Source organism: Pan paniscus, chromosome 2 (assembly GCF_029289425.2).
Source record: "Pan paniscus chromosome 2, NHGRI_mPanPan1-v2.0_pri, whole genome shotgun sequence".
Lineage (NCBI taxonomy): Eukaryota > Metazoa > Chordata > Mammalia > Primates > Hominidae > Pan > Pan paniscus.
In genome coordinates this window covers 178,401,821-178,428,265 of record NC_085926.1, presented here as the reverse complement: position 1 = coordinate 178,428,265, position 26,445 = coordinate 178,401,821, and the positions used below count along the sequence as shown (strand labels likewise).

At 39.3% G+C, this 26,445-nt stretch overlaps 1 long non-coding RNA gene and 1 other non-coding gene across 3 annotated transcripts in view; one reads left to right on the top strand and one right to left on the bottom strand.

The window, feature by feature from the left end:
• Window positions 1-26,445, top strand: part of LOC130541389 (uncharacterized) — a 195,717-nt gene that overhangs the window by 20,257 nt on the left and 149,015 nt on the right. The window lies entirely within an intron of this gene.
• On the bottom strand, window positions 21,694-21,829 carry LOC112439444 (U8 small nucleolar RNA). Its single transcript, XR_003027722.1, has one exon. It is a non-coding gene; the product is annotated as a U8 small nucleolar RNA (small nucleolar RNA).

Genomic DNA, 26,445 nt, shown 5'->3' with positions numbered 1-26,445 from the left:
TGATATAATGTGTGTAAAATATATAGTGTAGTGCTTCACACACAGTAAACGCTCAATAAATATTAGTTACTTATATTAGGTTGGTGCAAAAGTAATTGTGGGTTTTGCCTTTAAAAGTACTAGCAAATGCCATTAAATGCCAATTAAAAGTAATGGCAAAACCCACAATTACTTTTGCACCAATGTAATATTAATGCCAATTAAGATATTGCCAATATTAAATACCTATTAAAAGTAATGGCAAATGCCATTAAATGCCAATTAAAAGTAATGGCAAAACCCACAATTACTTTTGAACCAACGTAATATTAATACAGTACCTTATATATAATAGATTATTATGAATTATTATTAAATGAAAGAAAAGTGAATAACTTTAGTATCACAGGATCTCAGGAATATTTTACAATTTATTATAATTTTACCTAGCTCTTTTTCATAGATCCAGCATATAACATTTTTCTTTTGTGAATATGTATGCTCTTTCTTAATCTCAGCCCTTTGCATCATGCCAAGGAAGCCTTGGAATATTTTGTTTCTCAGGCCAAGTTTCATTGGCCTGTCAAGGGATAATCCTTCATCTGGGAAAAGAAATGGACATGGAGCTACTGCACACAAGGTTTGGGGTGTTTTTCTCTTAAGAAATATAAACATTAAACACGGGAAGTAACGAGAACATGAAGCGTTCTTCAGATTCTGCACATCTTGCCCTACATCATGAGATTTTCTGCTTGCTGCTGAATCGTTTCTATTGGAGGAAAGTGTAATGCACATTTCACTGCCCCAAATAAAACCGGAAAAGTAGCATTTGTATATTGTCACTAACAATCACGTTCTGTACGAAAGAGTGAGGAAGATCATCTCAGCTCCAGTGAAGCATTAACTGTGAACAAGCCCTTCTTTGTCCATCTCTCCTGTAATTAGATGTGGGTCAGGGGTTGCCACTGTTGGGAAATTTGAAACAAGAAAAGAAAAGGACTCTCACAAGAAAGGGCCATGCAAACAGTGTGAGTGATATTTGATTATGTGTCAATATTGTTTTGAATAGAAAACAAAAATTACTGAAAAACCATTCTGACTGATGTCTGTTTATACAAGCTGTAAATCTTTCCTTCACTGCCTTATACAAATATTGATTGGTTAATTTCTGACCTATCAAGAAAAGAGTCTCTCTGATCAATGGCTAAGTAGTTTCCCAAGCAATGTCTCACTTTTATTGTCTAATTTCGTATTTCTTATGCATTTTTAAATGTGTTTATCTTGGACTAAGATATGTTCAATAGTTACTTTTTTTGCCACATGTTCTTTTTCTTGTTTCAAGAATAAACCTTAATTCTTTTTTTTTTTATACTTTAAGTTTTAGGGTACATGTGCACAATGTGCAGGTGTCTCTGTCTCCTTCAGTTCTGCTCTGATCTTAGTTATTTCTTGCCTTCTGCTAGCTTTTGAATGTGTTTGCTCTTGCTCCTCTAGTTCTTTTAATTTTAATGTTAGGGTGTCGATTTTAGATGTTTTCTTGTGGGCATTGAGTGCTATAAATTTCCCTCTACCCAGTGCTTTAATTGTGTCCCAGAGATTCTGGTATGTTGTGTCTTTGTTCTCATTGGTTTCAAAGAACATCTTTATTTCCGCCTTCATTTCACTATTTACCCAGTAGTCATTCAGGAGCAGGTTGTTCAGCTTCCATGTAGTTGTGCGGTTTTGAGTGAGTTTCTTAATCCTGACTTCTAATTTGATTGCACTGTGGTCTGAGAGACTGTTAAGATTTCTGTTCTTTTACATTTGCCGAGGAGTCCTTTACTTCCAACTATGTGGTCAGTTTTGGAATAAATACTATGTGGTGCTGAGAAGAATGTATATTCTCTTGATTTGGGGTGGAGAGTTCTGTAGATGTCTATGAGGTCTGCTTGGTGCAGAGCTGAGTTCAAGTCCTGGATATCCTTGTTAACTTTCTGTCTCGTTGATCTGTGTAATGTTGACAGTGGGGTGTTAAAGTCTCCCATGATTATTATATGGGGTCTAAGTCTCTTTGTAGGTCTCTAAGGACTTGCTTTTGAATCTGGGTGCTCCCGTATTGGGTGCATATGTAGAATAGTTAGCTCTTCTTGTTGAATTGATCCCTTTACCATTATGTAATGGCCTTCTTCGTCTCTTTTGATCTTTGTTGGTTTAACGTCTGTTTTATCTGAGACTGGGATTGCAACCCCTGCTTATTTTTTGTTTTCCATTTGCTTGGTAGATCTTCCTCCATCCCTTTATTTTGAGCCTATGTGTGTCTCTGCATGTGAGATGGGTCTCCTGAATACAGCACACTGATGGGTCTTGACTCTGTATCCAATTTGCCAGTCTGTGTCTTTTAATTGGGGCATTTAGCCCATTTACATTTAAAGTTAATATTGTTATGTATGAATTTCATCCTGTCATGATGTTTGCTGGTTATTTTGCTTGTTAGTTGATGCATTTTCTTCCTAGCATTGATGGTCTTTACAATTTGGCATGTTTTTGCAGTGGCTGGTACCGGTTGTTCCTTTACGTGTTTAGTGCTTCCTTCAGAAGCTCTTGTAAGGCAGGCCTCGTGGTTACAAAATCTCTCAGCATTTGCTTGTCTGTAAAGGATTTTATTTCTCCTTCACTTATGAAGCTTAGTTTGGCTGGATATGAAATTCTGGGTTGAAAATTCTTTTCTTTAAGAATGTTGAGTATTGGCCCCCACTCCTTCTGGCTTGTAGAGTTTCTGCTGAGAGATCTGCTATTAGTCTGATGGGCTTCCCTTTGTGGGTAACCCAACCTTTCTCCCTGGCTGCCCTTAACATTTTTTCCTTCATTTCAACCTTGGTGAGTCTGACAATTGTGTTTTGGGGTTGCTCTTCACAAGGATTATCTTTGTGGTGTTCTCTGTATTTCCTGAATTTGAATGTTGGCCTACCTTGCTAGGTTGGGGAAGTTCTCCTGGATAATATCCTGCAGAGTGTTTTCCAACTTGGTTCCATTCTCCTTGTCACTTTCAGGTACACCAGTCAAACATAGATTTGGTCTTTTCACATATTCCCATATTTCTTGGAGGCTTTGTTCATTTCTTTTCACTCTTTTTTCTCTAATCTTCTTCTCTCGCTTCATTTCATTCATTTGATCTTCAATCACTGATGCCCTTTTTTCCACTTGACCGAATTGGCTACTGAAGCTTCTGCATGTGTCATGTAGTTCTCGTACCATGGTTTTCAGCTCCATCAGATCATTTAAGGTCTTCTCTATGCTGTTTATTCTAGTTAGCCATTCCTCTAATCTTTTTTCAAGGATTTTAGCTTCCTTGCAATGGGTGTGAACATCCTCCTTTAGCTCGGAGATGTTTGTTATTACCAATCTTCTGAAGCCTACTTCTGTCAACTTCTCAAAGTCATTTTCCATCCAGCTTTGTTCCATGGCTAGCGAGGAGCTGCAATCCTTTGGAAGAGAAGAGGCACTCTGGTTTTTAGAATTTTCAGCTTTTCTGCTCTGGTTTCTCCCCATCTTTGTGGTTTTATCTACCTTTGATCTTTGATGATGGTGACCAACATATGGGGTTTTGGTGTGGGTGTCCTTTTTGTTGATGTTGATGGTATTCCTTTCTGTTTGTTAGTTTTCCTTCTAACAGTCAGGACCCTCAGTTGCAGGTCTGTTTGAGTTTGCTGGAGGTCCACTCCAGACCCTGTTTCCCTGGGTGTCACCAGTGGAGGCTGCAGAACAGCAAATATTGCAGAACAGCAAATGTTGCTGCCTGATCCTTCCTCTGGAAGCTTCGTCTCAGAGGGGCACCTGGCTGTATGAGGTGTCAGTTGGCCCCTACTGGGAGGTGTCTCCCAGTTAGGCTACTTGGGGGTCAGAGACCCACTTGAGGAGGCAGTCTGTCAGATCTGAGGCAGTTCTCAGATCTCAAACTCCATGCTAGGAGAACCACTGCTCTCTTCAAAGCTGTCAGACCGGGATGTTTAAGTCTGCAGAAGTTTCTGCTGCCTTTTGTTCAGCTATGCCCTGACCCCAGAGGTGGAGTCTACAGAGGCAGGCAGGCCTCCTTGAGCTGCAGTGGGCTCCACCCAGTTCGAGCTTCCCAGCGCTTTGTTTACCTAGTCAAGCGTTAGCAATGGCGGATGCCTTTCCCCTAGCCTTGCTGCTGCTTTGCAGTTCAATCTCGGACTGCTGTGCTGGTAGTGAGCAGGGCTCAGTGGGCATGGGACCCACTGAGCCAGGTGCGGGATATAATCTCCTGGTGTGCTGTTTGCTAAGACCATTGGAAAAACGTGGTATTAGGGTGAGAGTATCCTGATTTTCCAAGTACCATCTGTCATGGCTTCCCTTGGCTAGGAAAGGGAATTCCCTGACCTCTTGCACTTCCTGGGTGAGGCGACGCCCAGCTCTGCTTTGGCTCACACTCCATGGGCTGTACTCACTGTCCAACCAGTCCCAATGAGATGAACCACGTACCTCAGTTGGAAATGCAGAAATCACCTGTCTTCTGTGTCGCTCACACTGGGAGCTGTAGACTGGAGCTGTTCCTGTTCGGCCATCTTCAATGTTAATTCCTCTTTTCTTCTTTATTAGTCTGGCTAGGGTTCTATCTACTTTGTTGATCTTTTCAAAAACCAACTCTTGGATTTGTTGATTTTTTCAAGGGTTTTTTGTATCTCTAGCTCCTTCAGTTCTGCTCTGATCTTAGTGATTTCTTGTCTTCTGCTAGCTTTTGAATTTGCTTGCTCCTGTATCTCTAGTTCTTTTAATTGTGATGTTAGAGTGTCGATTTTAGATCTTTCCTGCTTTCTCTTGTGGGCATTTAGTGCTATAAATTTCCCTCTACACACTGCTTTAAATGTGTCCCAGAGTTTCTGGTACATTGTGTCTTTGTTCTCATTGGTTTCAAAGAACATCTTTATTTCTGCCTTCATTTCATCATTTACCCAGTAGTCATTCAGGAGCAGTTTGTTCAGTTTCCATGTAGTTGCGCAATTTTGAGAGTTTCTTAATCTTGAGTTGTAATTTGATTGCACTGTGGTCTGAGAGACAGTTTGTTATGATTTCTGTTATTTTAAATTTGTTGAGGAGTGCTTTACTTCCAATTATGTGGTCAATTTTAGAATAAGTGTGATGTGGTGCTGAGAAGAATGTATATTCTGTTGATTTGGGGTGGCGGGTTCTGTAGATGTCTATTAGGTCTGCTTGGTCCAGAGCTGTGTTCAAGTCCTGAATATCCTTGTTAATTTTCTGTCCCATTGATCTGTCTAATATTGACAGTAGGGTGTTAAAGTCTCCCGCTATTATTGTGTGGGAGTCTGAGTCTCTTTGTAGGTCTCTAAGAACTTGCTTTATAAATCTGGGTGCTCCTGTATTGAGTGCATATATATTTAGGATAGTTAGCTCTTCTTGTTGCATTGACCCCTTTACCATTACATAATAGCCTTTGTCTCTTTTGATCTTTGTTGGTTTAAACTGTGTTTTATCAGAGACTAGGATTGTAATTCCTGCTTTTTTTTGCTTTCCATTTGCTTGGTAATTCTTCCTTCATCCCTTTATTTTGAGCCTATGTATGTCTTTGCATGTGAGATGGGTCTCTTGAATACAGCACATCAGTGGGTCTTGACTCTATCCAATTTGCCAGTCTGTGTCTTTTAATTGGGCCATTTAGTTCATTTACATTTAAGGTATATATATATATATATATTTATTTATTTTTGAGAAGGAGTCTCACTCTGTTGCCCAGGCTGGAGTGCAGTGGCATGATCTCGGCTCACTGCAAACTCTGCCTCCCAGGTTCACGCCATTCTCCTGCCTCAGCCTCCTGAGTAGCTGGGACTACAGGTGCTCACCACTGTGCCCGGCTAATTTTTTGTATTTTTAGTAGAGGTGGGGTTTCACCATGTTAGCAAGGCTGGTCTCGATCTCCTGACCTAGTGATCCGCCCACCTTGGCCTCCCAAAGTGCTGGGATTACAGACGTGAGCCACCGCACCCAGCCTAAGGTTAATATTGTTATATATGAGTTTGATTCTGTCATTATGATGCTAGCTGGTTATTTTGCCAGTAAATTGATGCAGATTCTTCATGGCATTGGTGGTCTTTGCAATTTGGTATGTTTTTGCAGTGGCTGGTACTGGTTTTCCTTTCCATGTTTAGTGCTTCCTTCAAGAGCTCTTGTAAGGCAGGCCTGGTGGTGACAAAATATCTCAGCATTTGCTTGTCTGTAAAGGATTTTATTTCTCCTTTGCTTATGAAGCTTAGTTTGGCTGGATATGAAATTCTGGGTTGAAATTTTTTTTTTTAAGAATGTTGAATATTGGCCCCCATTCTCTTCTGGCTTGTAGGGTTTCTGCTGAGAGATCTGCTATTAGTCTGATGGGCTCCCTTTGTGGGTAACCCAACCTTTCTCCCTGGCTGCCCTTAACACGTTTTCCTTCATTTCAACCTTGGTGAATCTGATGATTATGTGTCTCGGGGTTGCTCTTCTCGAGGAGTATCTTTGTGGTGTTGTCTGTATTTCCTGAATTTGAATGTTGGCCTACCTTGCTAGGTTGGGGAAGTTCTCCTGGATAATATCCTGCAGAGTGTTTTCCAACTTGGTTCTGTTCTCCCCATCACTTTCAGGTACACCAATCAAACATAGATTTGGTCTTTTCACATAGTCCTGTATTTCTTGGAGGCTTTGTTCGTTTCTTTTCACTACTTTTTTTTCTAATCTTGTCTTCTCACTTTATTTCATTGAGTTAATCTTCAATCTCTGATATCCTTTCTTCCACTTGATTGATTCAGCTATTGATACTTGTGTATCATACTTGTGTATGCTTCACGAAGTTCTTGTGCTGTGTTATTCAGCTCCATCCACATTTATGTTCTTCTCTAAACTGGTTATTCTAGTTAGCAATTCATCTTACCTTTTTTTTTCAAGGTTCTTATCTTTCTTGCATTGGGTTAGAACATGCTCCTTTAGCTCAGAGAAGTTTGTTTTTACCCACCTTCTGAAGCCTACTTCTGTCAATTCATCAAACTCATTCTCCATCCAGTTTTGTTCCCTTGCTGATGAGGAGTTGTGATCCTTCAGAGGAAAAGAGGCATTCTGGTTTTTGGAATTTCGACCTTTTTGCGCTGGTTTCTCCCCATCTTTGTGGATTTGTCTACCTTTGGTCTTTGATGTTGGTGACCTTCAGATGGGGACTCTGAGTGGACATCCTTTCTGTTGATGTTGATGGTATTCCTTTCTGTTTGTTAGTTTTCCTTCTAACAGTCAGGCCCCTCTGCTGCAGGTCTGTTGTAGTTTGCTGGAGGTCCACTCCAGACCCTGAGTATCAGCAGCTGAGTATCAGCAGCTGAGGCTGCAGAACAGCAAAGATTGCTGCCTGTTCCTTCCTCTGGAAAGTTCATCGCAGAGGGGCACCTGCCAGATGCCAGCCAGAGCTCTCCTCAGCTCTTCTCTATGAGGTGTCTGTCAGTCTCTGGAAAGTTCATCACAGAGGGGCACCTGCCAGATGCCAGCCAGAGCTCTCCTCAGCTCTTCTCTATGAGGTGTCTGTCAGCCTCTACTGGGAGGTGTTTCCCAGTCAGGATACATGGGGGTCAGGGACCTACTTGAGGAGGCAGTCTGTCCCTTATCAGAGTTTGAATGCTGTGCTGGGAGATCTGCTGCTCTATCCAGAGCTTCAGGCAGGGATGCTTAAGTCTGCTGAAGCTGCACCCACGGCCACCCCTTCCCCCAGGTGCTCTGTCCCAGGGAGATTGGGGTTTTATCTATAAGTCTCTGACTGGGGCTGCTGCCATTTTTTCAGAGATGCCTTGCCCAGAGGGGAGGAATTTAGAGAGGCAGTCTGGCCACAGTGGCATTGCTGAGCTGCGGTGGGCTCTACCCAGTTTGAACTTCCCAGCGGCTTTGTTTACACTGTGAGGGTAAAACCATCTACTCAAGCCTCAGCAATGGCGGATGCCCCTCCCCCCCACCAAACTCAAGCATCCTAGGTCGACCTCAGACTGCTGTGCTAGCAACAAGAATTTCAAGCCAGTGGATCTTAGCTTTCTGGGCTCCATGGGGGTGGGACCTGCTGAGCCAGACCACTTGGCTCTTTGGCTTCAGCCCCCTTTCCAAGGGAGTGAATGGTTTTCTGTCACTGGCATTGCAGGTGCCACTGGAATATGAAAAAAACTCCTGCAGCTAGCTCAGTGTCTGCCGTAATGGCCACCCAGTTTTGTGCTTGAAACCTAGAGCCCTGGTCGTATAGGCACCAGAGGGAATCTCCTGGACTGTGGGTTGCAAAGACCATGGGAAAAGTGCAATATCTGGGCCAGAGTGCACCGTTCCTCCTGGTACAGTCCCTCACGGCTTCTCTTGGCTGGGGGAGGGAAATCCCCTGACCCCTTGTACTTCCTGGGTGAGACAATGCCCTACCCTGCTTCAGGTTACCCTCCGTGGGCTGCACTCACTGTCCAACCAGTCCCAATGAGATGAATGGGTACCTCAGTTGGAAATGCAGAAATCACCCGCCTTTTGCGTCAATCTCACTGGGAGCTGCAGACCAGAGCTATTCTTATTTGGCCATCTTGCTAGCCTCAGGCTCGAGTTAATACTTTTAAGAGGTGTTGATTGGTTCTCTGTGAGGTTGTCCAGAATTCACTCATCCTACACAAACTTTTTGGAGATCAACTACTGATGAGATTAAAGAATTTAAAGATGATTTTAGAAAGCAAAATTCTAAAATGTAACTGATATAAAATTAATTAACTTGGAATTTTTTAACTTGTATGTTCTGAATGTTGGTGTTCCTCCACAATTCATATGTTGGAACCTAATAGTCATGTGATAGTATTAAAAGGTGGGGCCATTTGAAAAATGATTAAATCATGACGATTCTGCCTTCATGAATGGGATTGCCATTATAACAGAATACCCAAGACTGGGTAATTTATAAAGAGTACTGGGTAATTTATAAAGAGTACTGGGTAATTTATAAAGAGTATTGGGTAATTTATAAAGAGTACAGATTTATGTATCATGGTTCTTGAGGCTGGGAAGTCCAAGATCGAGGGGCTAGCATCTTGTTTAGGGACTTCTTGCTGCATCATAAGGTATCACATGAGCAAGAAACAGAAAAGGTAGCTGAATTCCCCCTTTTAAAATGAGCCCACTTCCATGATAACTAACATACTGTCATGATAACAGCATTAATTCATTCATGAGAACAGAGCCCTCATAGCTGAATCACCTCTCATTAAGCCCCACCTCCTAACACTGTTGCATTGGGGTTCCAGTTTGAAACATGTGAACTTTGGAGGACACGTTCAAGCCATAGCAGTGCCTTTATAAAAAAGGTTGAAGGATGTGCTCCTGGCCTTTCATCATGTGGGAATGCAGCAAGAGGTACCATCAATAAAGCAGAGAGTGAGCCTTCACCAGACACTGAATCTGCTGGTGTCTTGATCTTGGACTTTCCAGCTTCCAGAACTATGAGAAATAAATTTCTATTATTTATAAATTACTCAGTCTAAGACATTTTGTTATAGCAGCCCAAATGAAGACAGAAATATAGCATTGTATTGTAATAGTTAACCTTTAGTGACTGAAATACAGAAGACAGAGGACATTCAGAGAGAAAGAAATCATGTTTCTTTATAACTTATTTATTATTCATCAACAAACATTAATTGAGCATTTCGCTCTTGAACTAGATACTGGAAATACAAACAACTCAGTGGCTTTGCATATGTAATTTTTTCCTTCAAGAATGCCGCTACTAGTTCTCCATCTAGAAACCTACTCATTCTTCCAGATTTAGTTCAAGGGATATTCCCTGAACAAAGATAATTAGTTGATCAAGACTCTGTTCTTTGGTATATTATTTGTATATTGTATATTATCTGCACATTACTAAATAGATAAAAGTAATGTGTCTACCAACTCATATCTACAAACTTAAGTGTAAACTCTTCACAGAGAGATATCACTGTTAACCTTGTATCTTTCCTTCTTGCTTTTTAATGTTCACTGTTTTATAAAATTGTGATATTTTTGCCTCATTCTCTACACATTACATGGGAAGCATTTATTTATGTGGCTAAATATTCTTCAAATTAATGATTTTTTACTGGTACCATATCACATGTGTATCATATTTGATTTAGCTATTACTCTGTTCTTGGACAGTTAGATTATTTCCAATTTCCTAATATTATAAATAATGCTGAAATTTTTCAAGAAACTTTTTATTTTGAATTTTAACATTTCTAGAAGTGATATTACTATGTCAAATGATATGAGCACTGTTAAGGTCAAATTACTTTCTAAAAAGTCTGTTCCATGAGTAATAAATGAGCATGACTATTTTACCACACCTGCCCTTGCCAACACTAGGCATTATCATTTCAAAAACTTTGCCAGTTCGATACACAAGAAATATCTCATTTTATTTCTTGAATAATTATTATTGTTTTTATTCTGCTTTTGTCCTTTGGACAGTTGTGTTTTCAACCATGACTATTTTCTGCACTCTGTTGTTTAGCAAAAGAGGAATTAAGACATTAAATAAAAAGCAACTTCAAATATGCTTTAAAAAAGAATAAGAATGTTAATGTACATCTTGAGTCAATTTTTAATTGTTGATAAGTACAGATATCAAAGTATTTTACCATTGTGGTGATAATAACTGTAATGAGAAAAACCAAGACTCATATTTAAAAAACCATCCCCCAAACTGGAAGGGAACTAAGAGACCAAAAAATGACTCAGTCAAGTCCAACATGGCGAGTACGTAAGTTTATTAGTACTTGCATATGAGGCACTCCTGGATGGCAGCAGGGCATCTTTAGAGATCTGTCCTGCCTCCCATCTCTAAGCTGCTTTTAAGCTAATTTTCTGGCTCTTTGCCGTGTGTGTGTGTGTGTGTGTGTGTGTGTGTGTGTGTGTGTGTGTGTGTGTGATGGGACTGTTTTCCTTGTTAGCTTCTCATATACTCTCTCCGAGATATTTGGGTTCTTAGGGACACCTGCTCCTTGGCTAGGCATCATGGCCTTGGCTCGCAGCCTGGCCTCCAGGGTTCAGGCAGCAGACATACACCCTTAAGTAACATGGTGAGGGACCTGTCACACTGCAATCCATCAGCCCTTACATTCTTTCCACAAATCTTGTGTAAGAGTCCCTGAGTGGGGTATGAGGGGAAGAACTCTACAGATGTGTAACATATAGACATGGCTTGTGTGTACAAGTCACATCCACAGTATACATAACAGCATAAAAAACAGAAGCTAACTATAATTATAACGCCTATTAGCAAGCATAACTCCAATGAGTAGGTAAGGTGTGTAACCATTTTGAGCATGAGTCAAAGAAACCTAATTGGGCTGTATCATGGAACTAAGTTGACAAATTATTCAACGCATCTGTGACATTATCCTTTTTATCAGGGGTATAGGTACAACAATAGGTATTGTGTATAAGAGCAAATGTTGTTGGTTCTCCATCAAATTGGCCATTAGGCTTCCAGGTGGAGACAATCCCCAGTGAACCTGGGTTGCACTATTGGTGCTGATGTACCTGGCACTCCAGTTCTGTAGGGAGAAAGGCAGACTGTTGTGAGGCATATTGTTATAATTTGATAGTGGGAGGTATCCATATACCCAATAATTGGACTGGTTGCTGACTGCTACTGTAGTTACATTCCAGTGCAGCTTCCATGGGTAGCAGGAACAACAGCCTATTGGCATAAACACAGGTGTTTAGTAGGAACCCTCATGGGTGTATCCACTCCTTGTAACATTATTACTGCTATATTATCTCCCATTGGCCCCATTAGGGAGGCCACCATGTACTTCATGCCTAGCTTATAGTACCATACATGGTTTCCTTCCCTAAGAGTGGGCACAGTAGCCAACTGGTAAGTTTCCAGCCTTGCCCACACTATCAGCACTATGCCTACTCCTGTAGGTATTGGTGCTGCCGTGTGTTGATATTGTAAAGCTCTCAGACCTCTATAAAGGAGCATAGCTTGGATCGCCTCTCCTCCATCAGTCTTCATAGTGCCCCCCAGTGCCATAAAACTGACCCAGTATGGGAGCAATTTCCAGCTCAACTTCAGGTCCACGTAGCCATTGCCACTTGGCAGATCCACTGCTATTCTCAGGAGCACAGTCTGCCCATCTGTTTCAGGAGCATGACTTGGAGTCTCAGGTAATCCTGAGAATTTGTGACACCTGTTTTATAGGCCTGCCCAACCATTCACAGGGAGTGATGCCATGTGTGGTAGTGGGTGACTTATTTAAAATTTGTATAGCTTCAGGGAGATCCTTAGTCTAGTACCCTTAAGAACTGTCCTGAGACAATGCACATAATTGAGTTTTTAACAGGCCATTTTTTTTTCTATGAGGCCTACCCTGTTGGGTTATATGGCCAGTGGAATCTTTAGTCTATATTTTGTTCCAATGCCCCGTGTTGGATATCGTGACCTGTGAAATGGGGGCCTTGATCACTATCCTTTTTGGCATGTCATACATGACACCAAGAGCAGTGAGACTCTTGGTCTCCAGTTGAGTGGCATGTCTTACTGGGAAGGCCCCTGTAGTAGCCCCATTGTTGTGTCTGTACAAGTTAAGGCACACCTTCTCCTTCTCCCTCTACCTGGGGACAGGAGGCCAATATAACTGACTTGCCAGTCTTGCACAGTTGTATGGCTCAATGTATGTGAGTTGGTGTGGAGGGAACTTTTCCAGGTCGCAGTTATGAGCAGATCTCACAGTTCTGAACAGCTGCCAAAGCATCTCCAGATTGGATTGGGATGCCTGCCGCCTTTCGTATGGCCCACCTGTCGCTGCCCCTTGGTGACTGCTCCTGTGATGTACCCATATGGCAGCCTCCTCCAATGGGCTCTGGCAAAGTGCCCAAACATGAGTAAGGGCATCTGCCTCCTGAGTTCTCAGAGGCAACCTGGGGCTGTGTGTATCCACATGGTACACCTAAGTTGGGCATCCTTCTCTTATAACTTGATGTGAATGTTCTGCCACATGGACATTCCCCAAAGGGGCTTGCCCCAAACCTGCCAACTGTCTGTGGCCCATTGATTGATTCACATGGTAAGTCCTGTTTGTGTAGCCCAACTATCTGTGTAGATAGATGATTAGCAGCCAAGCCTCATAGGTGATGGGTATCCAAACTTCCTGTAACCTAGCCCATTGACTGCTTTGTCCTAATCCCCGTTCTCTCCGTATGGTGTCAGTATCCCTTTGCACCACAAACTGCTGACTGTTGGTGTTAGGTAACTTTGCTAGACCCATCAGTGTATCAAGCCTAGTGAGTATCGCCTGGGACTCCTCATATATGTGGTTGACCTGATAGGTGGCTCCATTGCCATGTCTGCTACCTCCACTTGTTCAAAGTGGATGGATCTTAATGCCTCCTATAGTGCCTGTCTTAAAGGACTAGTGGACAAGGCACCCCTAAGTTGTAGACAGGGATGCCACTTATGCAGTGTGATTGTGCCACTCTAGGGGTGGGCTTGGCTAGGAGACCTTTCATTCACCCTTTTATGAGTAGGCAGTTTTTTTCTGTGGTGGTCTGCTTTCTGGTGATAGCCTCCACTTGTTGCAATGTCCTATACAGGGCTGAGAGTTATTGCCCCAGGACTGTATAGTAGGATTCTGACCCCCTCTACAATTGAGATAAAAGCCCAACAGGTAACAATTCCTGTTGGTTGCTTTTGCCACAAACTCCAGCTCATCCCTGTGGCATCTCTAGTGGCTTCTAATACAAAAGGATGCTGTGGCAGTGGGGCACCTAATGCTTTGGCTTGTTTTACCAATATTTTTGATTTGTCAAATGCCTCTTGCTCTATATGTGTACAGTCTCATTTTAAATTTTCCTTTATTGAAGGAAAGGTGAAGGGTTTGTACCAAACGAAGAAATAGCCCAGTAAACCTAGGACAACCTGGAGTTAGCTTACCATCTGGGGAACAGGCTACTGTGATACCTTATTGATGACAGTTTTAGGTATGTTTTACATCTTCTCCAACCAGGTGACTCTCAGGAATTTGATGGCTATACTGGTCCCCTGTTTCTTCTTGGGGTTGACTTCTCATTCCCTGTCCTTTGAGCCATCTAAGATAGTTTGTAGGGCAGTCTCCAAATCTGTAAAAGGCTCTGAGGTTTGCATGTCATCATTAATATGGTAAAACAGGGAGACCAAGGCAGGCAGAAAGAGTCTAGACAGGTCCTTTGCAACCATACTGTGACATATGATGTGGCTGTGCAGGTACCCTTGTGGTAGCACCTAAAAAGTCTATCGTTGGCCCTACTAAGTGAAGGCAAACTGGTCTTGTGAATCTTCCACTAAAGGAATACTAGGAAAGGTGTTAGACAGGTCAGTCACAGCATGGACATTTCCCAGCGTACAAACCACTTGCTCTAGCAGTTGAGCACTATTGGGTACAGCTGCACGTGCGGGGACACCACTTTGTTCAGCTCACGGTAGTCTACAGTCATTCTCCAGGTGCTATCTGGTGTCTTCACAGGACACATAGGGCTGCTACAGGGGTTGTGGGCCATACTGACTATTTGTACTTTATGTAATTCCTGAACTGTTTGGGTGATTTCAGAGTGTCCCCCTGGCAGACAGTATTGTTTCATATATATTGCCTGTTTGGGCCGGGGCAAGTGTACAGACACCCATTTGTCCCATCATCCCTTTTTTGTTCCTTAATTACTTTTTGGACATGGTCTTTGTTTTTATCCAGCTCACTGAAGTCCACCAATGCTTCCCCCATATTACAACTTTTTTTAAACTGGAAGTGATCAAGACATTCAATGAGTGCCTAAAATAACTTTAAGAGTTTAAACTACATGAAAGTTTTACCCACAAGCATTGATCTCATTTACATTTACTCAATCTATTCACTTTTAGCAGTTTATCTGGGTTACTAGTGAGAACCAAGACATTATGTAAAGCTACATATCATTGCAAACTATTTTTCTGTTAACTATTTTCATAGCTTGTGAATATCAGGTATTCAGCTAAGCAAGAACCTTCAAGTTAAACATGGGCATTTTTGCTGATAACTCAGAAAAATTCAGCTGTTTCCATTAAACCAACAATATCAAATTAATCTTGCTTATTAAAAAATCACACAAACAAAGATCATTTTGTTTTTGGCTGGGTTTACAGTCTTATAACCTTCATGTCAAACCCTGACACCATAAAGTATCTAGCAGAAGCAAATATAAAATGTATCTATTAGCAAACTCAGACAAAAATGTATGCTGACACTTTTGAAGATACATTTTTATTTTACCAGTAATTTTAAAGCCAGTTTATTTACCAAAGATTATTGAATTTATATAAACTTGGAAAGCATTTGAACTTATTTATGAGTACTCATTTATTTATAAGTTAATGTGGTAGAATGCTAGATATAACACATAATACATGTACATACACATAAACACATTTAAACATGTATGCACACATACAGAGATCCAATGGCTTTCACCTTGGAATTCTAGCCATGAGACAGCATCATAAACTCATTATATTACAAAAGACAGCTGGATTCAAATTATTTTTTTATAAAATTGGGACCTGTTCACATGGCTAAACTTTATTTGCCCTGATAGATAATCCAAGGAAAGTTGTGGATCAAAATTTTGGGTAAAGCAGTTTCCATGGCAGTTTGATTTTTAAAAACCTGTTTTGTCCTTTTTTTTCTTCAGTTTCAAATGAATTTCATTGTTTACATTTTAGCTAGAACTGGCTGAACTGTATAAGAAAAACAAAATCCCTAAATAACCTTGAATTAGTGTTACCATAAACAGTGAGTTTTATTTCAACACTAGCAACTTAAAAATAGCAGATTCAAAGCAGGCAGAAAAAGAGAGAGAGAAATAGAAAGTGTTAGAAGATTCTGCTTAACTTTATAGTTGTGGGTTAACCATTTGAGCTCTGATTTTTTTTTTTTTGTAATTTGCCCATCAGTTTTCAAATGTGCACAAGAAGGGACCATGATATGTAACAAGCTGGAGTCCTAGAAAACCTGATATGCCTTTGACCCTCTGCAGGAGTTTTTACTCTTTCTCCCTTTCCTGCTCTAATGATTTCTTAGTAGCTAGCCATATTGCAACAACAGTGCATTTACTATCTTTATTGTACTTTAATATCTTAGCTTCTTGCAATAGGTGCTCAGTCTCTACCAGTGTTTTCCAAGTGTCCCCATACTTATGTGGTGGCCCACAAAGTTTGAACAATTGGGCTAGTCCACCTCACATGCACGTTGCCAACTCTGAGATTTCCTCCATAGATACTCCTCCCTGACTCACCATTTGGTCTCTCAGATCCTGTTCACAATGCCAATTTTAATGAGAAAAACCTGGAATCATATTTAAAAAACCATCCCCCAAACTGAGAGGGAGCCAAGGGACCAAAAAGGAGATAGCAGTGAAGTGGAATAGAATTGAATACAGAATCTGAGCTCTGGCCCTACTGTGTGAATACCTGAAAAATACTCATCTCTCTAAAATGGGATTTTCTTATTTGTAACAAGGAAAAGTTTGGTTAATAGAGATCCACAATAATAAATTTATAAGAGAAAACCAGGATTAAACATAGTCTCTTATTTTATCAGAAAAAAATGGCCAGCCATACTATTTATCTATAGTAACTGATTTTAAACATATTTAGGCTTCTTTCTTAAAATCTAACCCTCTGCCATTTCTTAAAATATTAAATGATTTGTGAAAACTTATTCCTCCCCTTCAACCTTACTTATATGAAATCTAAAACCTAGGTTGACCTTGGAGATTATCTGTTGGATCTGATCCAATTCAATGGAGTGCCAAATTTAGTTTATGATTTCTTTTGGAGAGTGTACATAAAATGAATTTGGGAGTGTAATTCTAAATGTTTAGGTCTATCAAACAGCTCTTCTTTAAAAGAGAAGCATTGGTAAAAATCATTTTATCTTTCTAGATTCTAAAAATATACTATTGAATACATAAGGCATGCAGTATACCTGTTTCTTTTAAAGTTACTAGATGCTTGATTTGTTTGAACAAAGTGACAGGTAGTAATCTATCATAGTCTCTTCATTTACAAAAAAAAAAATTGTCAGATGTTATCCAGCGACTTAAATCTGCCAGGTGAACATCTTTCTTTGGTCTCAGGTGAAGCTGTAAATCTTCATTCATGAGTTTTTTTCTTCTTTAAACACACGTATAGCTGTTTAGTTGAATTACAGAAGCTGAGAACTGAAAGAGATCTTATGAATGACTTCACTGTAACCCCTCCTTGTAGCATGTGCCTCATCCTTCAATTAATTAGGTTATACCACTCATTGGTATAATTTATACACACATCAGGTTTGGAAGACCTGAAGCTTGAACTAATATTTTCACTCCTAGTAGATCACTTTTCTTTCACATCGTCTGATGCATAGAAGATACTCTAATAATATCTACTGGCTAAATGAATGCGTCATTGTGGCAAAATACTTTAACATCACAGGCTATTTTTACATGGTAATGGATGTAAAGGTAAGATAACCAAACTGAGAATAAGGAGGTTTCAGTTTGAACTCAAGCCTAGAGACTTTTGAAATCATTTCAACTCTATGGGTCTTCATTTCTTTATCTCTAAGATGAAGTACCATAGGAATTTTAGAATAGTTTTTTCCTGTTTCTCTGGAAAATGACTTTGGCAGTTTGATAGGAATAGTGTTGAATCTGTAAATTTTGGGGGACAGTATGGCCATTTTAATGATATTGATTCTTCCAATTCATGAGCATGGAATGTTTTTCCATTTATTTGTGTTGTCTCTGATGTCTTTCAGCAGTGTTTTGTAGTTCTTCTTGTAGATATCTTTCACCTCCTTGGTTAAATATGTTAGTTATTTCAGTTTTTTTGTGTGGCTACTGTAAATGGGATTTTGTTCTCGATTTGACTCTCAACTTGAATGTTATTGATATATAGAAATGCTACTGATTTTTATACATTGATTTTGTATCCTGAAACTTTACTAAAGGCATTTATCAGTTATAGGAGCCTTTTGGTGGAGTCTTTAGGGATTTCTAGGTATAGAATCATATCATCAGTGAAAAGAGATAGTTTGACTTCTTCCTTTCCTATTTGGATTCATTTTATTTATTTCTCTTGCCTGATTGCACTGGCTAGAACTTCCAGTACTATACTGAATAGGAGTGGTGGGAGAGGGCATCTTTTTCTTGTTCCAGTTATCAAGGGGAATGGTTCCAGCTTTTGCTTGTTCAGTATGGTGCTGGCTGTGGGTTTTTCATAGATGGCTCCTATTATTTTGAGATATGTTCCTTTTATGTCTAGTCTGTTGAGGGTTTTTATTATCAAGGGATTTTGGATTTTATTGTATGCTTTTGCTGCATCTATTGAGATAATCATATGGATTTTTCTTTTAATCCTGTTTATGTGGTAAATTACATTTATTGATTACATTTGTTGAACCAGCTGTACATCCCAGGAATAAAGCCTACTTGATCAGGGTGTGTTAACTTTTTGGTGTGCTCCCGGATTTGGTTTGCTAGTATTCTGTTGGGGAATTTTGCATCTATGTTCATCAGGAATATTAGCCTGAAGCTTTCTTATTTCATTGTGTCTGTGCCAGTTTTTGGTATCAGGCTGATGCTGGCTTCATAAAATGAGTTAGAGAGGAGCCTCTCCTCCTCAATTTTTTTTGGAATAGTTTCAGTAGGATTGATAACAGTTCTTTGTATATCTGATAGAATTTGTCTGTGACTCCATCGGGTCCAGGATGTTAACAAAGCTGGAGGCTTTACACTACCTGACTTCAAATTATGCTAAAAGGCTACATTAAGCAAAACATTATGGTACTGGCACAAAAAAAGACACCTAGACCAATGGAACAGAATAAAAAACCCAGAAATAAAGCTGAACACCTGCAGCCATCTGATCTTTGACAAAGCCAACACAAATAAGCAATGGGGGAAGGACTCCCTATTCAATAAGTGGTGCTGGGATAGCTGGCTAGCCATATGCAGAAAAATGAAACTAGATGCCTACCTTTCAGCATATACAAAAATTAACTCAAGATGGGTTAAATATTTAAAAATAAGACCTCAAGCTATAAAAATCCTAGAAGAAAACCTAGGAAATACCCTTCTCTATATCAGCCTTGGCAAATAATTTTTGGCAAAGCCCCCAAAAGCAATTGCAACAAAACCAAAAATTGACAAGTAGAACCTAATGAAAGTAAATAGCTTCTGCACAGCAAAAGAACTATCGACAGAGTAAACAAACAACCTACTGAATAGAAGAAAATATTTGCAAACTATGCCTCTAATAAAGGCCTAATATTTAGAATCTATAGGAACTTAAATCAACAATCAAAAACAACCCTATTAAAAATGGGCAAAGGACATGAACACACTTCTCAAAAGAAGACACACAATGCCAATAAGCATATGAAAAAATGTTTAACATCACTAATCACTAGAGAAATGAAAATCAAAACCGCAATGAGATACCATCTCACACCAGTCAGAACGGCTATCATTAAACAGTCAAAAAACAACAGATGCTGGTGAGGCTGCAGAGGAAAGGGAACACTTACACGCTGTTAGTGGGAATGTAAATTAGTTCAGCCACTGTGGAAGGCAGTTTGGAGATTTCTCAACGAACTCAAAACTGAACCACCATTCAACTCAGCAATCCCCTTCCAGGTTATATACCCAAAAGAAAATAAGTTATTTTACCAAAGAGGCACATGCATGCATATGTTCATTGCAGCACCATTCATAGTAGCAAAGACATGGAATCAACCTACGCGCCCATCACCAGTGGATAAAGAAAATATGGCACATACGTACCATGGAATAGTATGTAGCTGTAAAAAAGAATGAAATCTCATCCTTTGCAGCAACATGAATGCAGCTGAAGGCCATTATCCTAAGCAAATTAACACAGGAACAGAAAACCAAATATTGCATGTTCTCACTCGTAAGTTAGAGCTAAACACTGGGCACTCAGGGACATAAAGATGGTACCAATAGACACTCTGGACTACTTGAAGGGCGAGGGAGATGGGTTGAAAAACTACCTATTAGGTACTGTTCTCAGTATTTGGGTGATGGGATCAATCATACCCCAAACCTCAGAATCATGCAATATGACCAGGTAACAAACCTACACATGTACCCCCGTTTCTAAAATAAAAGTTGAAATCATTAAAAAATAAAATAAAATGAAGTTATTGGCCTTTATATTTACCAAGATTCTTTTATTTGAAACATGTATATTATTGAAAGTTAAAGACTGTGAGCGCATTTTTATTTCATATGTTAGTTTGCAAGTAGAATTAATGGTAGGTGTGAATTTTGTAATCTGATTATTGGGATCATATCCTACCTTCACATTTTTAGCAAGTAACATTGAGATTGATCCGAGACTTGAAACAAGTGCTCTCAATATTTGAGAAAATATTTTCATGTAAAATGCTGACTAGGACCATTTTAATATGAAGTTATGTCTCTAATAATTCAAAATATGCTACTAATTGGTTTTAAAATTTCAGACTAGCAAAGTCAGGACTGAACATATCAAGGTATCAAATACTTTACTGTCAGTCTACCTCATGCTTCTAACTCCACCTCTGGCTTTGTCTGACATCAGGGTCAGACTCTTACTGACATTTGTGAAGGATAGAAAGTGGCTTCATTAGAATCTTCAAAGGAAACCAGAGTAAAATAAGAGACAAAGGGGTTCCTTAGAGAAAAGAATTACTACAACAAATGAAAGCGTCTGTCACAATGGGAAGAGAGAATTGATGTAGGGTACAAATGTGAGGCTGCTTTTAAATTTACACAGCTCAGACTTCTGTGGTCACTTATGACCCTGGAAAAGAGATAGTTATGTGCTGAAGTTAAAAGCAGTTTATTACTATGAGCCCAAACATTTCTGCTGTCAGATTCCTTCTCCCTTCTCATGGAAGGGATGAAAATCATTTCTCTACCAGTCAGAGAGAGGTGAGGACTGGAGGTCAAGGTTGGGTTAACACCAAGGTATTGGTGACCAGAATAAAGTATCAGGTGGTGTTTATGACAGGAACTTGGGGGCAGGTAGGATGTCATCCCAAGCATCAGAATTTGAGAAGATAGACACTCCAAAGGATGTCAAAGGCCATTGACACCATGTGGGCTCTATGCTAAGCAGAATTAGCTAAGAGGAATGTAAAGCGCCAGAGCATAAGGATAGCAGAGACACAGGAAGCTGTGGAAATTCTATGTGAGATAGTCCCCATCCACTTTGGAGTATCTAAGAGACATCAGAAAGGATGGAAGCCTTGCCATTTGATAGGTGAGAACTATTAATCTAGTGGCATTGGCAAAAAGGATTGAAGTAGCTATACTTAAGATCCACAAGCAGGTTGTAACTAGAGAGTCACTTGAGTTAAACTATATTTTATAAAATGAATTTTAAAAATCCCCCTAATTTGGTTGATAAGATCATCATTTATATAGAAAAAAACCTATCATTAACCAAAATTGGAAGAGCAGTTTCTTTCATATTACAGACATAATTGACTATTTCACAATTTATAGCTTTGGTCCATATCTCAAAACCTGGGGTCCAGGTTAATCAAAGGGTCATCAGGTGCTCCTTGCGGCTATTGATCACCCACATCCCATATTTTAGCCATAAACCTCTAATATATACTTTTTTCAGGAAGAATAAGATAGGAATAATCAGGATATTGTAAGTCATGATTACACAGAGACTTTAATCATGTATCATGTGAACTCCAATTATAATGTTCTAATCTGCCCTTCAAAAGGAGAAACAGATAAGGATTATTCCACCTGACCATAACTCCAAGATATCGTTATGGTATCTTTGTTACATTTATTCCTGCTCTTTGTCTTGATTTTCTTTGTTTAGTTTGGCAACCTTCTGCTCTTTGGCTATCTTGCTGCCATCTCCCTGTGAACAGATCAAGGATTTTACACAGACATTGGATACGTGCTATGGATAAGTTTGCTCTGCGTTCTTGTCTTCTTATTTAACCATTTAACAGAAGGGCCTCTTCAGGGCTACATGTGCAGCTTTGAAAGAGTTTAATTTACTTACATTCATTTTGAAGTTCTGAAAAATTACTATTGTGCTCATTTGATTTTTTTCTCTTTAGGGTTCTCCCCTTCTTTTGTGTTGAGAGGAAAGATAAATTGAAGGAATATAGAAGGAAGGGGAAGAAACCATTTCTTTTTATTTTTTTATTTTATTTTTATTTTTATTATTTTATTTTATTATTATTATACTTTAAGTTTTAGGGCACATGTGCACAATGTGCAGGTTTGTTACATATGTATACATGTGCCATGTTGGTGTGCTGCACCCATTAACTCGTCATTTAGCATTAGGTATATCTCCTAATGCTATCCCTCCCCTGTCCCCCCACGCCACAACAGTCCCTGGTGTGTGATGTTCCCCTTCCTGTGTCCATGTGTTCTCATTGTTCAATTCCCACCTATGAGTGAGAACATGCGGTGTTTGGTTTTTTGTCCTTGCGATAGTTTGCTGAGAATGATGGTTTCCAGCTTCATCCATGTCCCTACAAAGGACATGAACTCATCCTTTTTTATGGCTGCATAGTATTCCATGGTGTATATATGCCACATTTTCTTAATCCAGTCTATCATTGTTGGACATTTGGGTTGGTTCCAAGTCTTTGCTATTGTGAATAGTGTGGCAATAAACATATGTGTGCATGTGTCTTTATAGCAGCATGATTTATAATCCTTTGGGTATATACCCAGTAATGGGATGGCTGGGTCAAATGGTATTTCTATTTCTAGATCCCTGAGGAATCACCACACGGACTTCCACAATGGTTGAACTAGTTTACAGTCCCACCAACAGTGTAAAAGTGTTCCTATTTCTCCACATCCTCTCCAGCACCTGTTGTTTCCTGACTTTTTAATGATTGCCATTCTAACTGGTGTGAGATGGTATCTCATTGTGGTTTTGATTTGCATTTCTCTGATGGCCAGTGATGATGAGCATTTTTTCATGTGTTTTTGGCTGCATAAATGTCTTCTTTTGAGAAGTGTCTGTTCATATCCTTTGCCCACTTTTTGATGGGGTTGTTTGTTTTTTGCTTGTAAATTTGTTTGAGTTCACTGTAGATTCTGGATATTAGCCCTTTGTCAGATGAGTAAGTTGCAAAAATTTTCTCCCATTCTGTAGGTTGCCTGTTCACTCTGATGGTAGTTTCTTTTGCTGTGCAGAAGCTCTTTAGTTTAATTAGATCCCATTTGTCAATTTTGGCCTTTGTTGCCATTGCTTTTGGTGTTTTAGACATGAAGTCCTTGCCCATGCTTATGTCCTGAATGGTATTGCCTAGGTTTTCTTCTAGGGTTTTTATGGTTTTAGGTCTAACATTTAAGTCTTTAATCCATCTTGAATTAATTTTTGTATAAGGTGTAAGGAAGGAATCCAGTTTCAGCTTTCTACTTATGGCTAGCCAGTTTTCCCAGCACCATTTATTAAATAGGGAATCCTTTCCCCGTTGCTTGTTTTTGTCAGATTTGTCAAAGATCAGATAGTTGTAGATATGCAGCATTATTCCTGAGGGCTCTGTTCTGTTCCATTGGTCTATATCTCTGTTTTGGTACCAGTACCATGCTGTTTTGGTTACTGTAGCCTTGTAGTATAGTTTGAAGTCAGGTAGTGTGATACCTCCAGCTTTGTTCTTTTGGCTTAGGATTGACTTGGCAATGTGGGCTCTCTTTTGGTTCCATATGAACTTTAAAGTAGTTTTTTCCAATTCTGTGAAGAAAGTCATTGGTAGCTTGATGGGGATGGCATTGAATCTATAAATTACCTTGGGCAGTATGGCCATTTTCACGATACTGATTCTTCTACCCGTGAGCATAGAATGTTCTTCCGTTTGTTTGTATCCTCTTTTATTTCATTGAGCAGTGGTTTGTAGTTCTCCTTGAAGAGGTCCTTCACATAGGCTTTGATGGGACGTATCTCAAAATAATAAGAGCTGTCTATGACAAACCCACAGCCAACATCATACTGAATGGACAAAAACTGGAAGCATTCCCTTTGAAAACTGGCACAAGACAGGGATGCCCTCTCTCACCACTCCTTTTCAACATAGTGTTGGAAGTTCTGGCCAGGGCAATCAGGCAGGAGAAGGAAATAAAGGGCATTCAATTAGGAAAACAGGAAGTCAAATTGTCCCTGTTTGCAGATGACATGATTGTATATCTAGAAAACCCCATCGTCTCAGCCCAAAATCTCCTTAAGCTGATAAGCAACTTCAGCAAAGTCTCAGGATACAAAATCAATGTGCAAAAATCACAAGCATTCTTATACACCAATAACAGGCAAACAGAGAGCCAAATTATGAGTGAATTCCCATTCACAATTGCTTCAAAGAGAATAAAATACCTAGGAAACCATTTCTTTTTAAATCTCCATTTGAGAATTTAAGAAGAATCATCAAAGAAACTAATTCTACATTTTAATAAAAATGAACAGATTCAGCTCATGGTGAAAAAATGATACGTAAAAATACATTTGAGTTTGAACTTCAAAGTAGAAGTTAAAGGGTTTAATAAATGGTTCCAACTTTTTTTTGTAGCTAGATTTGACAAATATTTTAGGGGTTTTTAATAGGGGGTTACTAAATGGTTCCAACCTTTTTGGTAGCTAGATTTGACAAATTTTATTGAGGGATTACTCTGGCCTTCAGATGCAATAAAATAAAATCACAGAACATCCATGGGAGTTATTATTTAATCTCACTTTTAAGATGAAGAAACTAAGGTGAAATTTAGTAAGGTTAGTAAGTGGCAGAATCAGGATTAGAGCTCAGGCTTACACATTACTCTTCCGTTGTGCCCCAAACCAGTGCTTCTCTGTTTTGTGTTGCTACAACATACTACTACACACTAAATAATTTATAGGCAGAAATGTATTAGCTTAGGGTTCTGGAGGCTGGGAAGTCCAAGATCGTCTGGGAAGGGAATTATTGCTGTATCATCCCATGACAGAAGCACAAATAGAGGGCACATGAGAGAAAAAGGGGCCAAAATTATCCTTTTGTAAGGAAACCATTCCTGTGATAACTCACCCACCACTCGTCCATTCATGAGGGTAAAGCCCTCATGGTCTAACCACCACTAATCATTAGGCCTTATCTTCCAACAATGTTATAATGAGGATTAAGCTTCCAGCACATGAGTTTTGGGGGACATACTCAAACCTTAGCTTCTCCAATTATGATCTACACATAAATCACCAGGGGGTCTGGTTAAACTGTAGAGTTTTTAAAAAATTATTTTTAAATTTTGTGGATACATAGTACGTGAATATATTTATGGGGTACATGAGATATTTTGATACAAGCATACAATGCAGAATAATCACATCAGGGCAAATTCAGTAAATAAATTCAGTAAGGTTTCAGAATACAAAATTAATGTACACAAATGAGTAGTCCTGCTATATACCAACAGTGACCAAGCTGAGAATCAAATCAAGAATTCAACCCATTCTACAATAGCTGCAAAAAATCAAAATACTTAGGAATAGACCTAACCAGGGAGGTGAAAGACCTCTGCAAGGAAAACTACAAAACACTGCTGAAAGAAATCAGATGACACAAACAAATGGAACAAATGACAAATCCTATGCTCATGGATGGATAGAATCAATATTGTGAAAATGACCATACTGCCAAAAGCAATCATAAATTAATGCAGTTCCCATCAAAATACCACCATCATTCTTCACAGAACTAGAAAAACAATTCTAAAATTTTTATGGTATCAAAAAAGAGCCTGCATAGCCAAAGCATGACTAAGCAAAAAGAACAAATCTGAAAGGATTACATTACCTGACTTCAAAATATACTGTAAGGCTAGAGTCACCAAAACAGCATGGTACTGGTGTAAAAACAGGCACATAGGCCAATGAAGCAGAATAAATAACCCAGAAATAAGGCCACATACTTACAGCCAACTGACCTTCAATAAAGCAAACAAAAACATAAAGTGGGGAAAGAACACCATATTTAACAAATGGTGCTGGGATAATTGGCAAGCCACATGTAGAGAATGAAACTGGATCCTCATCTCTCACCTTATACAAAAATCAACTCAGGATGGATCAAAGACTTAAATCTAAGACCTGAAACCATAAAAATTCTATAAGATAACATTGGAAAAACCCTTCTAGACATTGGCTTAGGCAAAGACTTTATGACCAAGAACCCAAAGACAAATGCAACAAAAACCAAGATAAGTAAATGGGACATAATTAAACTAAAAAGCTTCTGCACAGCAGAAGAAACCTTTAGCAGAGTAAATAGACAACCCACAGAATGGGAGAAAATCTTCGCAAACTATGCATCCAACAAAGAGTTAATATCGAGAATCTACAAGGAACTCAAATCAGCAAGAAAAAATAAT